The 11,566-nt window shown below is 41.9% G+C and overlaps 1 long non-coding RNA gene across 1 annotated transcript; it reads right to left on the bottom strand.

Annotated features, from left to right (window-relative positions):
* Positions 1-4,817: 4,817 nt before the first annotated feature.
* On the bottom strand, positions 4,818-6,164 carry LOC111858838 (uncharacterized). The gene is made up of 3 exons (XR_011984144.1): positions 6,026-6,164; positions 5,558-5,672; positions 4,818-5,043 (listed from the first exon to the last, which is right to left on the bottom strand). It is a non-coding gene; the product is annotated as an uncharacterized lncRNA (long non-coding RNA).
* Between the last annotated feature and the right edge of the window lie 5,402 nt (positions 6,165-11,566).

Below are 11,566 nucleotides of genomic sequence, written 5' to 3'. Positions count from 1 at the left end.
AAACGATGCCCAATTGGCACTAAGGGGCCTAAAGTGTGCTAAGAAAACATCCCCCACACCATTACACCACCACCACCAGCCTGCACAGTGGTAACAAGGCATGATGGATCCATGTTCTCATTCTGTTTACGGCAAATTCTGACTCTACCATTTGAATGTCTCAACAGAAATCGAGACTCATCAGACCAGGCAACATTTTTCCAGTCTTCAATTGTCCAATTTTGGTGAGCTCATGCAAATTGTAGCCTCTTTTTCCTATTTGTAGTGGAGATGAGTGGTACCCGGTGGGGTCTTCTGCTGTTGTAGCCCATCCGCCTCAAGGTTGTGCATGTTGTGGCTTCACAAATGCTTTGCTGCATACCTCGGTTGTAACGAATGGTTATTTCAGTCAAAGTTGCTCTTCTATCAGCTTGAATCAGTTGGCCCATTCTCCTCTGACCTCTACCATCAACAAGGCATTTTCGCCCACAGGACTGCCGCATACTGGATGTTTTTCCCTTTGCACACCATTCTTTGTAAACCCTAGAAATGGTTGTGCGTGAAAATCCCAGTAACTGAGCAGATTGTGAAATACTCAGACCGGCCCGTCTGGCACCAACAACCATGCCACGCTCAAAATTGCTTAAATCACCTTTCTTTCCCATTCTGACATTCAGTTTGGAGTTCAGGAGATTGTCTTGACCAGGACCACACCCCTAAATGCATTGACGCAACTGCTATGTGATTGGTTGATTAGATAATTGCATTAATGAGAAATTGAACAGGTGTTCCTAATAATCCTTTAGGTGAGTGTATATGTCATTCACAGAACGGAGTGTACTCTATTTTCATTGTGTATAGAGACTTTTTGAATTTGACTCAATGGAGAGGCGTCATGAATACATCTTCATGGATGAAGCTGAATTCATTCTGGCAAAATGGAGAAAGAGAGGTGGCAACATAATTAGTCAACGTGCCATTATAGAAATGCCTTGCCAGCGTGGTGGAAATGTGACCATATACGCTGCCATCAGCAGCTATGGGGTTGTCCACAACCATGTTACTGTTGGGCCATACAACACTGACCTTCTTCTAGCATTCCTGCATGGCCTACAGCATGCTTTGCTCGGACATGAGCAGAGAGGTCACGAGCAGGCAGAGCATCCCATTTATGTTATCATATGGGACAATGTGAGCTTACACCGCGGTCCAAGAATACGTGATTGGTTTAACAATAACCAGCATTCTATGAATGTTTGCCTTCCACCATACTCTCCCTTTTTAAACCCTACTGAGGAATTTTTCTCAGCATGGCGGTGGAAAGTATATGACCGAAATCCCTACATACAGGAAAACCTCATCCAAGCAATGGATGCAGTGTGTGATGATGTAAGAGTGGAATCTTGCCAAGGCTGGATTCGGCACGCCAAAGGATTCTTTCCACATTGTCTTGCAAGGGAGAACATTGCATGTGATGTAGATGAAGTCCTGTGGCCTGACCCCATGCAGAGACATGATGATGTGGCAGAATGACTGATTGATTTTGATGTAAAAATATGTAAAAGCACATAATAGATTTTGTTTAGCCGCAGGTTTCTTTGTTTGGATGTAAATAAGCTTTCATAAGTACAGGAATGTTCAAATATCCCAAATAAAGATTATTTTCCTTTTATCCCAGAGTGTTTTGCATTTGTTTATGTAGTGTGTCATAATTTCTGAGTTGTGTTTTTACATTGGCTGGTTTTGTGTGTTTTCTGGCAGTTGTGCTAGATTTTGGGTAAAGTTAAAATATTTTTGGTTCGACTGTGTGATTTTGCAAGACAAGTCAAAGGTTTTATGAGCATAGAGAGGAAGAGGAAGAACCATGGTTACTGATGAAATCAGAGCCACAGTAATTGACCATGTTGTAAATCATGGTCTGTCCCTGAGGGATGCAGGTCTAAGGGTCAAACCAAACTTGCCTAGATCCACAGTGGCATCAATAGTGACGATTTTCAGGCAAACCAACAGGTAGGCTACTATACAGTATTTTGACTGATTGATGTGTGTATACACATGTACAGTACTATAGAAATATGATTTGACATGGTGTCTTGACTCAGTACAGCAGGATACAGAGTTTACCTCCCACAGGGGGAAAGGGAAGAATATTTACACCAGAACAGGAGGATTCAATAGTTGAGATGGTCATTGTGTTATGGATTGCGTCCCTCCGGGAAAGCAGCACAGACGTTGTGAAATCAGGCAAACAGGGATTTATTAGAAAATACAAAACCACAGGACACAACGCAAGCACAAACGTCAATGACCAGACAGGGGCAAGACAGACACGGAAGCACTAAATACACTGAATCAATTAACAACAACTAGACACAGCTGAAAACACCAGGAATCAACACACGGTAACAAGGGGGAGTGGAACACAAGAGGAATGAACAAGCAGGTCATGACACATTGCCAACAACAGCATCAGGCTCAGAGAAATACGTGACAAAATAATCGCAGACAATGACAAATACTGAGAATGATAGCACTACAACTATTGCACAAAAGCTGCAGAAACACCAGATCAGGATGAAACAATTATACACTGTCCCATTTCAGAGGAGCTCTGAGCCTGTTAAGGAGCTCAGGTATCAGTACATCCAGGTAAGTCATGGTTTGTATAGTGATTGTGAACAGTGCAACACACACAGGTATTTTCTTTCATCTATTGTGTACAATACAGTAAGCTATGCATTTGTGTCTTGTGTTTCCTTGTGTATTCTCTTACTGTAGAGAGTCATGGAGCTTGAAGCCAGTGAAGATGGACACACAGTTATCTTTGTGGATGAGGCCGGTTTCAACTTGGCAAAAAGACGCCGCCGTAGAAGAAATGTGACTGAGAAGAGGGGGTTAACATTACCATGTGTGCAGCAATATCTAATGATGTACTGCAGCTGCAGAAGGCCGTCATTGGCCCATACAATACAGCACACCTTATTGTTTTTCTTGATGAACCCTATGAAACACTTTCAGCAGCAAGAGAGAGAGAGAGAGAGAGAGAGGCAGAATTTACCAGTATTTGTGATTGTGTGAGACAATGTGGCCTTTCATCATTCCCACCAAGCCACAGAGTGGTTTACTGCCCATCCTAGGATGATGTCATTATTCTTGCCACCATACTCTCCATTCCTCAACCCCATTGAAGAATTTTTTCTGCATGGAGATGGAAGGTATATGACCATCGGTCACATGATCAGATGTCGCTTTTAGATGTAATGGCTGCTGGGTGTATGGACATCCATGTGGAGGACATCCAGAGCTGGATAAGGCACTCAAAGAGATTTTTTCCTTGCCGTATTGCGTATTGTGGTGTGATGTTGCTGAAAATTTATGGCCAAATGCAGAGGACCAAATAGATTAGGCCACGTCAACAGTATATTTGAATGTATAAAGTGAAAATTTGCTATTAGGCATTTTTTGCTTTTTGTTTTTTTTTGGGGATTGAATATAATGTACTTTCAGTAGGTGGTTGTAATATATTTTTCTTTTCCAGTGTTTTGCGCAGCTGAATTTATTTACTGTATTATTTGTTTGCATTACAATGTTTACTGTAAGAAATGTCATACGTTTTTCCTTTATTTTGCAATAAACACTGTGTGCAACAACACATAATATATATGCATTTTGCAGAGCTTCAAGTTCTTTGTGTTTTTTCATTCATTGTACTTTGTGTGCATGTGCTATAGTTATGGCAGCATGAGTCCCTTTTGGGTGAAGTACAAAGTGTTTTGGTGGTTTTAGTGCATTTTGCATCAAAAGTTAACTGATATGCTCAGGTGCCTGTTTGTAATGTTCACAGTGTGAAGTTTTTTGAAAAAGTGAACATGGTATTGAGACAAGTGTGAAAATGATTGTAAAAAACTGTAATAGCAGCCCTATGTTCCTGAACCACTTCACACAATATATGCCGGAGTCTGCAGTCATAGGCTTTCTGCAGGTCCAGAAAACTCACTTAGACTGTGTTAGCAGATTCCCACAAAGTGTGTGGGAGAAGCAACTGTTGTTGTGTCCATCTGAATCTGAAGTCTGACCCTCGTTTGGAGCACAGAAAGCATCCAGTATACTGTATAGTTCCTTCCCAAAGTGCTCTAAAGGGAAACAGCGAATCCTGCATGTTTTTGTGAAACTGCACATTACAACCACATCCCCGGAAATGACAATCTGCCATGTGAAACGTCAAAATGAAAACCTTATGCATTATAAATGTTTTCTGTCAGGTGGTTTAATGTGTGTATATAGCATTATATATGTCACGCCCCGCTCCGTCCGCTCCTAGTGTGTGCCACGCCCCCTCATTATCCACGTGTGCTTCCCCGATTGTGCCCAGCTGTTTCCTGTTTCTTTTGCTTTTGTCCTGTGTATATGAGTTCGCGTCTCCCCATGTATGCCAGATCCGTCATTGTATTGTCCGTAGATGTCCGTATCTGTCTGTCTCTTGACAATTAAACCCCGTTTACCTGAAGTCCTGGCTTGCTCTCCTGCTTCCCTGCTCGCCACCTTCGCCAAACGTGACAATATACATCATGTCTAACTAAAGCAATATAAAATCCAAGATTCCAGCCTCTTCATGATCACAGTTAAGTTTGCTGGTCTTGGTTTGGGGCCTTTCCTGCCATATTGTAAGTCTCTGTGCAATGGAATATTCACAGATTTGTGTGCAGAAGTATACGCCGAATAATCAGACCCAGTTTGAGATTTTTTTTTATACATTATATTTTATTTTTAACCATAAATCCCCATTTCAACCAAAAAAAAATCCATAAAAATAAAACTATAAAATAACTTTACTTGCATATATTTTTTATCCCATAATACTTCTTATTATCTATTTATCGATTTTGCATCATTAGAAACTGACAAACAAATGAAAGCATATAGAACCATTTATATCACTGTACATGTGTGTGTTTCATTTAAGCATCCTTCTTATCTTCCAGTGATGAACATTTCTTCATTATTTTCTCATTTGCTTTCTTCCCTGGGTTAATGCATGCCCTCCGTCCTTTTCTTGTGGTTATGCTGGAATGAAATCAGGTGAAAGACATAGACATGAACTTAGCGATAATCCACAGCAGAAAGAGCAGGATTATGTTCTGTGAGTAATACAGTACATCTTTACATCAATTTCCTCCAGCCGCATGAAGCATTTCTGACTTAAACAGCCAATTCCCAGCATGAATTTTACAATATTGTGAAATCCTGACCTCACTTACAGTGAGAGGCAGTTTAAATGACAGTCAGAATCCTGAGAGATGCTCTTTAAATGACGACATTATGATGTCAGAATAAAGTTACAGAAAATCAAGCTACTGCTTTAGCTGAGGACAACCAGCAATATAACTGGCTGATATTTGTAAATTATTACTTCTGGGGTGATTTGTAGTTCAAATGAAAATTTCTTAAGATGCATAAATCTCTTGGTTTTAACACTACCAGTTAAGAAGTAATTGTGAAGTAAAACTTGTAACCATAGTAAGCATTATGTTATTACTAAGCCAATAAATGTTACTGTAACTGAGCAATAACCACTTACATTACAGCATCCAAGCCGCCGCATCTGTTATCTGATACTTCACAGGATGTCACTGCTGCTGCTGGAATTGGCCGTTCGTAGTATTGTTTGCAGCATTTATCTGGTAGATTGCCATCTGTAAGTCAAAACATGTACATTTCTTTAGCGCTTTTATCCAAAGCAGCATATAACTGAGAAAGCAGGTCAGCCAGTCCCTGGGCAGTTGGGGGTTAAGGGTCTCGCTCAAGGGCACAAAGGCAAAATGACCCTGCTGATCACAGGCTGTGAATCGGTGAACGTCTGACCACAGACACGGCGTCCTGACCCTCTGAGCCACACACTGCCCCATAATACAATCATATTTTTATTAATAAATTTGAAATATTATTCAAAAATATATTTTTCTATTGCAAAATCTACAGTCTGCATGTCAGCACTGAAGAGAAAGAGAGAACTAAACTGAGCAGGTATGAAATAAAACCGACTTACTCTGAGAGAAGCTCAGGGAGACCAGAGCTCCAAGAAGAAGAAGGACGATGCAGGTGAGTTTCATCTTCTCAGATGGGCTGGTAAGCAGAGGACCGCAGCTGTTCTGAGTGACACCGCGGTTCCCCATCTTTTATGCTCCCTTCAGCCCTGTGTGGGATGGCTGGTCCACGTGTGCCCTGGTGACGCCTCATAGCGGGTAGGAAACCGCCAAGGAAAGTCCTCATGCGAGTGTGGTCAGCTTTGGAAACAGTGGCAGACGTGTCACTCATTCCAATTTCCTCCTGACATAAACTCATTTATAATTATACAGTTGTTGTCAAAATTATTGGCAGCCCTGGAATTCTTCGATAAACATTGTTGCAATTACAAATGTTCTTAAATGGTTATAGGAAGCAATTGGTTTCAGTTATGTTTTCCAATGGTCCTGCAACTGAATATTAAGTTTTGATTGTCCCATTTTTCTGTGACTTTTTTTCTCGTTTTTTTTTGTGTTGTTCCAATGCACATAAAGGAAATAAACATGTGTATACCAAAACATTTGTAATTGCAACAATTTTCTGGGAGAAATGATGACTTTATCTGGAAAATATCTAGGGGTGCCAATAATTTTGGCCATGACTGTATCTAATACGGCATTAGGTGTTTCTCCAGTGTAACGTCTCAGTGTGTTTGCGGTGCTTTGCTCTCTGACTGTGTGTTGTGTTGCAGGACAGTCCAGTGACAGCGGTGGTTAATTGTTCCTGTTCCTGCCATCGGTGATTGGGTGTGCAGCTTTACAAAGGGGTGCTGTTCCCTTGAGAAGACGCTTTGCTTTTTGCTTGTGTGACAGACAGGCATGGCTTTGGCGTTGTGCCTTGTCATTTTTGTTATTGGGTCTTATTTTTCCGACTTTTGTTATATGAGCCATTATTCGTATTTGTAATAAACCTTTTGTTTTACTGATTATTTTGTTCGTCGTGTGTTGGAGGTTTTTCGCTGTCTCCTTTTTTTTGTTAAGGTTTCCTCTCCCTAGACTGGCACTTAACACCAGCCATGCATTTCGTCCAATTACCCTCAACTTAAGGATGTTAATCAGTATATGGAAGGGTTCATATGACAGGGCAAACACTCACAGTTTCATACTAATCATTTATGGACAATGATTCACCTTCACATCGTTGAATTAGAAACCGTGAAATGATACCAGGAGAGATCTCAAGTGAAAATGAGAAACATAAAACACACAATCCCAAATCACTCAAAATCAAATGAGCTTAATACTTCTCAAGGGAGGGTGGCCCGTGGGCAGTGGTTAGCACTGTCGCCTCACTCTTCTATGACCTGGGTTCGAGTCTCTGCCACCTTTCTGTATATGTGGAATTTGCATGTTCTCCCCCTGTCATACTGGTGGTTCCACTGGGTACTCTGGTTTGCCCCGCAGTCCAAAACCATGCTGAGGCTGACTGGAGTAACCAGAATGCCCATTGGTGTGCATGTGTGAGTGAATGGTGTGTATGTGCCCTGCGATGGGTTGGTGCCCCATCCTGGGTTGTTCCCTGCCTTGTGCCCTGCAATGGGTTGGCGCCCCATCCTGGGTTGTTCCCTGCCTTGTGCCCTGCGATGGGTTGGCGCCCCATCCCGGGTTGTTCCCTGCCTTGTGCCCTGCGATGGGTTGGTGCCCCATCCTGGGTTGTTCCCTGCCTTGCGTCCTGTGATGGGTTGGTGCCCCATCCTGGGTTGTTCCCTGCCTTGTGCCCTGTGATGGGTTGGTGCCCCATCCTGGGTTGTTCCCTGCCTTGTGCCCTGCGATGGGTTGGTGCCCCATCCTGGGTTGTTCCCTGCCTTGTGCCCTGTGATGGGTTGGTACCCCATCCTGGGTTGTTCCCTGCCTTGCGCCCATAGGCTCTGGACCCCCCCACCCCCAAACCTGAATAGGATACGCAGTTACATAAAATGGATGGACTTCTCAAGGGACACTTCACATTAACTTTGTAAAGCTGTAGATACTGTATACTGAAGCTAATTGGATTTTTACTGATGCATTATTAATTGGCTCTGACAGACCAGGGGTTCCCAAAGTGGGGGTCATGACCTCGGGAGGGGTCGCAAGACACCAGCAGGGGGTCATGAGATGATTTCTCGAGTATGTTTTTGTTTTTTATTTTAAAATGTGAATGAAAAGGTTTGGGAAGCCATGTCATAAGCCACAGTGTGACACCCACACACACACACACACACACACACACACACATATGCAAATGCATGTAAAACTAACAGGGTCCATGTCGACAACAGACCGGAGGATTTTGCGTCAGTTTTGCTTCAGATATGTTTGAAATCCCACAGTGAGGAAATATCCCTCATCACTGAGCATAGGCGTGGAATAGCTCAGTGTGCTGGAATCCCAAACAATCAACAAACATTACTGAAGTTCTTTTGTTTCATCGGTAGCTATAAACCTCTAGTAACAGTAGTCTTTTTGGAGAAATAATCATAAAGCTCTGAGCCAAACTGAAATAATTAACATAACACTGTGTTTTGCTTTGATGAAAACTAAACACATGGGCACACTGCCCTGGAGAATTCTGACCCTGCACTGTAGACGGGTGAAAGCCCTGTGATATTTTGGTAAGAAGCATCAGTCAAGCAGCTTAATATGAATATCACAGTGAAAAAGTTAAAACATTTACATTTACATTGGGGCGTCGCTCCATTTTTGTTTCTCTCAAGTAGGGCAAAGCAATGAAAATGATTCCTTTCCCACGAAATCAGCTCTAACCGTTGCACAGCAGCTGGTCCTGAACAGCCTCGTCATCACAGAACAAAACCCACAGCAGAGAATCTCATGCGAAGGTCAGCTGGGGGAGACGAATATGCCGTTTGGTGGTTTTGGTTTTGAATGGCCACCACCTAACACCCACCCACCCCCCCCCCCCCCCCGGAGCCCATTACCCACAGTGGGGGCAGGTCCTTGCGGTTCCGATGTTGGAAATAACGTACGGTTGGATGGTGGCTTTGGAGCATGGATCTCCCCACTGAGGTTTTGCATTAGACTTTTCCGGGGAGGGTGGGATAGCGTCGGTGAAACCCCCGCGATATAAATACATCCAAACTGCAATCATTACAATCACTACACCTACCTCCGGCAGAGAGATTAACCAATACGTCATAATCAAAAGTGAAACACATTCATCTGATTAATGTGATACATATCGACACAGACTTACTGGAGTCAGTTTGTGAATAAAAACCAAATAATAATTCATTTATTTCATTTAAGTGAGCATTCCATATTATGCTTTAACATAACGTCCTACGTTACATAGCGACATTATCTATCCATCCATCCATCCATCCATCCATCTTCCATAACTGCTGATCCAGTACAGGGTCACAGTGACTCTACAGCTTATCTCTGGAAGAACAGGGCACAGGGCCGGGGACACCTTGGATAGGATACCAGTCCGTCATAAAGCATAGACAAACTTAAGGTATACAAAATAATCATAATTATTTTTGGAAATATACAAAGTGAAAATATTGTTGAAGAGCTGAACAACTGTACTTTTATTTGTATCTGTGCTGTTTTATAGTCCCTACCCTCTGTTTTTTAATGTTGAATGAATAAACATCAGATTTATATAGTGCTTTTCAAGACACCCAAAGCAGTCCACAGAACCAGTGGGGAGCCACTTCAATCACCATTTTTACAGTACAGTATCCACGTCACTGGACTGGGGCATTGGGATCCACACAGACCACAGGACGGGCTAACCGGTTGGCCACACCAACACCTCTCCCAGCAGCAGCCCAGCTTTCTAAGCTGGTCTCCCATTCATGTGCTAGCAGCCGAATGCATAACGGTATGGCTGGATTGATGAGATTTCCAGAAGCAGCTTGCTGTTGGCCTACTATAATAATAATAATAATCTTAGTAGAACCCCTGTTTTCCTGAACCACCTCCTATAATACAGTCTGCCCTCCGTATCCACAGGGGATTTGATTGGTTCCAGGACTCTTCTCAGATACCAAAACCCACAGATGCTGAAGTCCCTTATATAAAATGGCATATTATTTGCATGTAACCTACATACATCCTCCTGTACACTCTAAACCATCTCTAGATTACTTGAAATGTCTAATACAACGGAAATATCAAGGGAAAATACAGCAGCCAAATAAATGACTTGATAATGTTACATAAAATCGGGTTTCCTGCCTTCATTTTAAAGACTCAGGATCCCATATTGAATTATAACCAGCGCCCGTTGTTACCAGCACAATAAGGCAGTGCGGGTAAACCAGAGAGGAGAGTATCTCTGACATCAAACCTGATCACTAGGCACGGGAGAAAATGAATGAAGCTGTGTTACTTTTCAGCCGCCCCCACATCTGACTGAAAATGATGATGTTCTACCCAAATTATACTCGCAACATAGTGCTCAGCATGTTTTGCCTTTTGGAACTTTTGGATTTTTAAAAAATATTTTTGATCTGTGGTTAGTTGAATCTGTGGATACGGAACCTGCACATATGGAAACTGTGGATACAGAACCTGCAGATAGGGAACCTGCACATACGGAGACTGTGGATATGGAACCGGCGGATATGGAACCTGCACATACGGAACCCATGGATATGTAAGTCTGACTATATACTGGAGTTTGCAGTCATAGGCCTTCTGTAAGGCCACAAAGCCATGCAGGTCGTGTTAGCAAATTCTGACATCAGTTCACTGTTCCAAGGCTAGGCTGGAATCCACGTTGTTCCCACCTAAAATTCAACCAGTCCTGTCCAGAAATACTTTACCTGCAATTCATGCTATACTGGATAGAGTTATGTATATTATATCGTGGCATGATGATTGATGCAATTGCTTTTGACCAAGCTGCATTTCCTGAGAGACACACGGAACAGGTTGTGGTTTTGTGTAGATAACTACGTAGGACTATGCAATGCTAAAAATAAATAGTGGTTTGATGAGTTAATGACAGCTGCACTGGGAAATTACAATATCTTGTCTCAGTTGCACCTGTTTATTAATATACTATGGGAAACTTTGAAGGTGAAATAGTGTCCAGAATTGGATTATATTAAAAAAGTGGATTAATCCGAGGATTCAAACAGCGAGAACTGGCTAACACTTGACTTGAGGGGGCACAAATGCTTAGTAGTAACTCAGTTACTACTGAAGTACAAATCATGAACAAATATAGTAGCTACTTGATATAAAAGATGCATCACAATTCATTAATGATGAGCAAACCCATTCACATTTCACGTTATTCATTACTCGATCCTCCAGTAGTTCACAATGATTTACAGAATTAATAAATATAGTGACAAATACAGTAACTAGTGTTGTTTTCGTCAACAAAATTTTTGACTAAATATCTTCGTCAACGAACCTTAATCACGTGATGGAGACGAGACGAGACGCAACGTAAATTCTGGTAATGTGACGATAACTATAACGAAATATATCTTGTAATAAAAACGAGACTAAATTTGGTTTACAAAATAAAAACTATATTAAAATGTCTCTTCATTTTCGTTGACTAA

Source organism: Paramormyrops kingsleyae, chromosome 19 (assembly GCF_048594095.1).
Source record: "Paramormyrops kingsleyae isolate MSU_618 chromosome 19, PKINGS_0.4, whole genome shotgun sequence".
NCBI lineage: Eukaryota > Metazoa > Chordata > Actinopteri > Osteoglossiformes > Mormyridae > Paramormyrops > Paramormyrops kingsleyae.
Note: the sequence above shows the minus strand (reverse complement) of the source record. Positions and strands in the feature narration are given on the sequence as shown.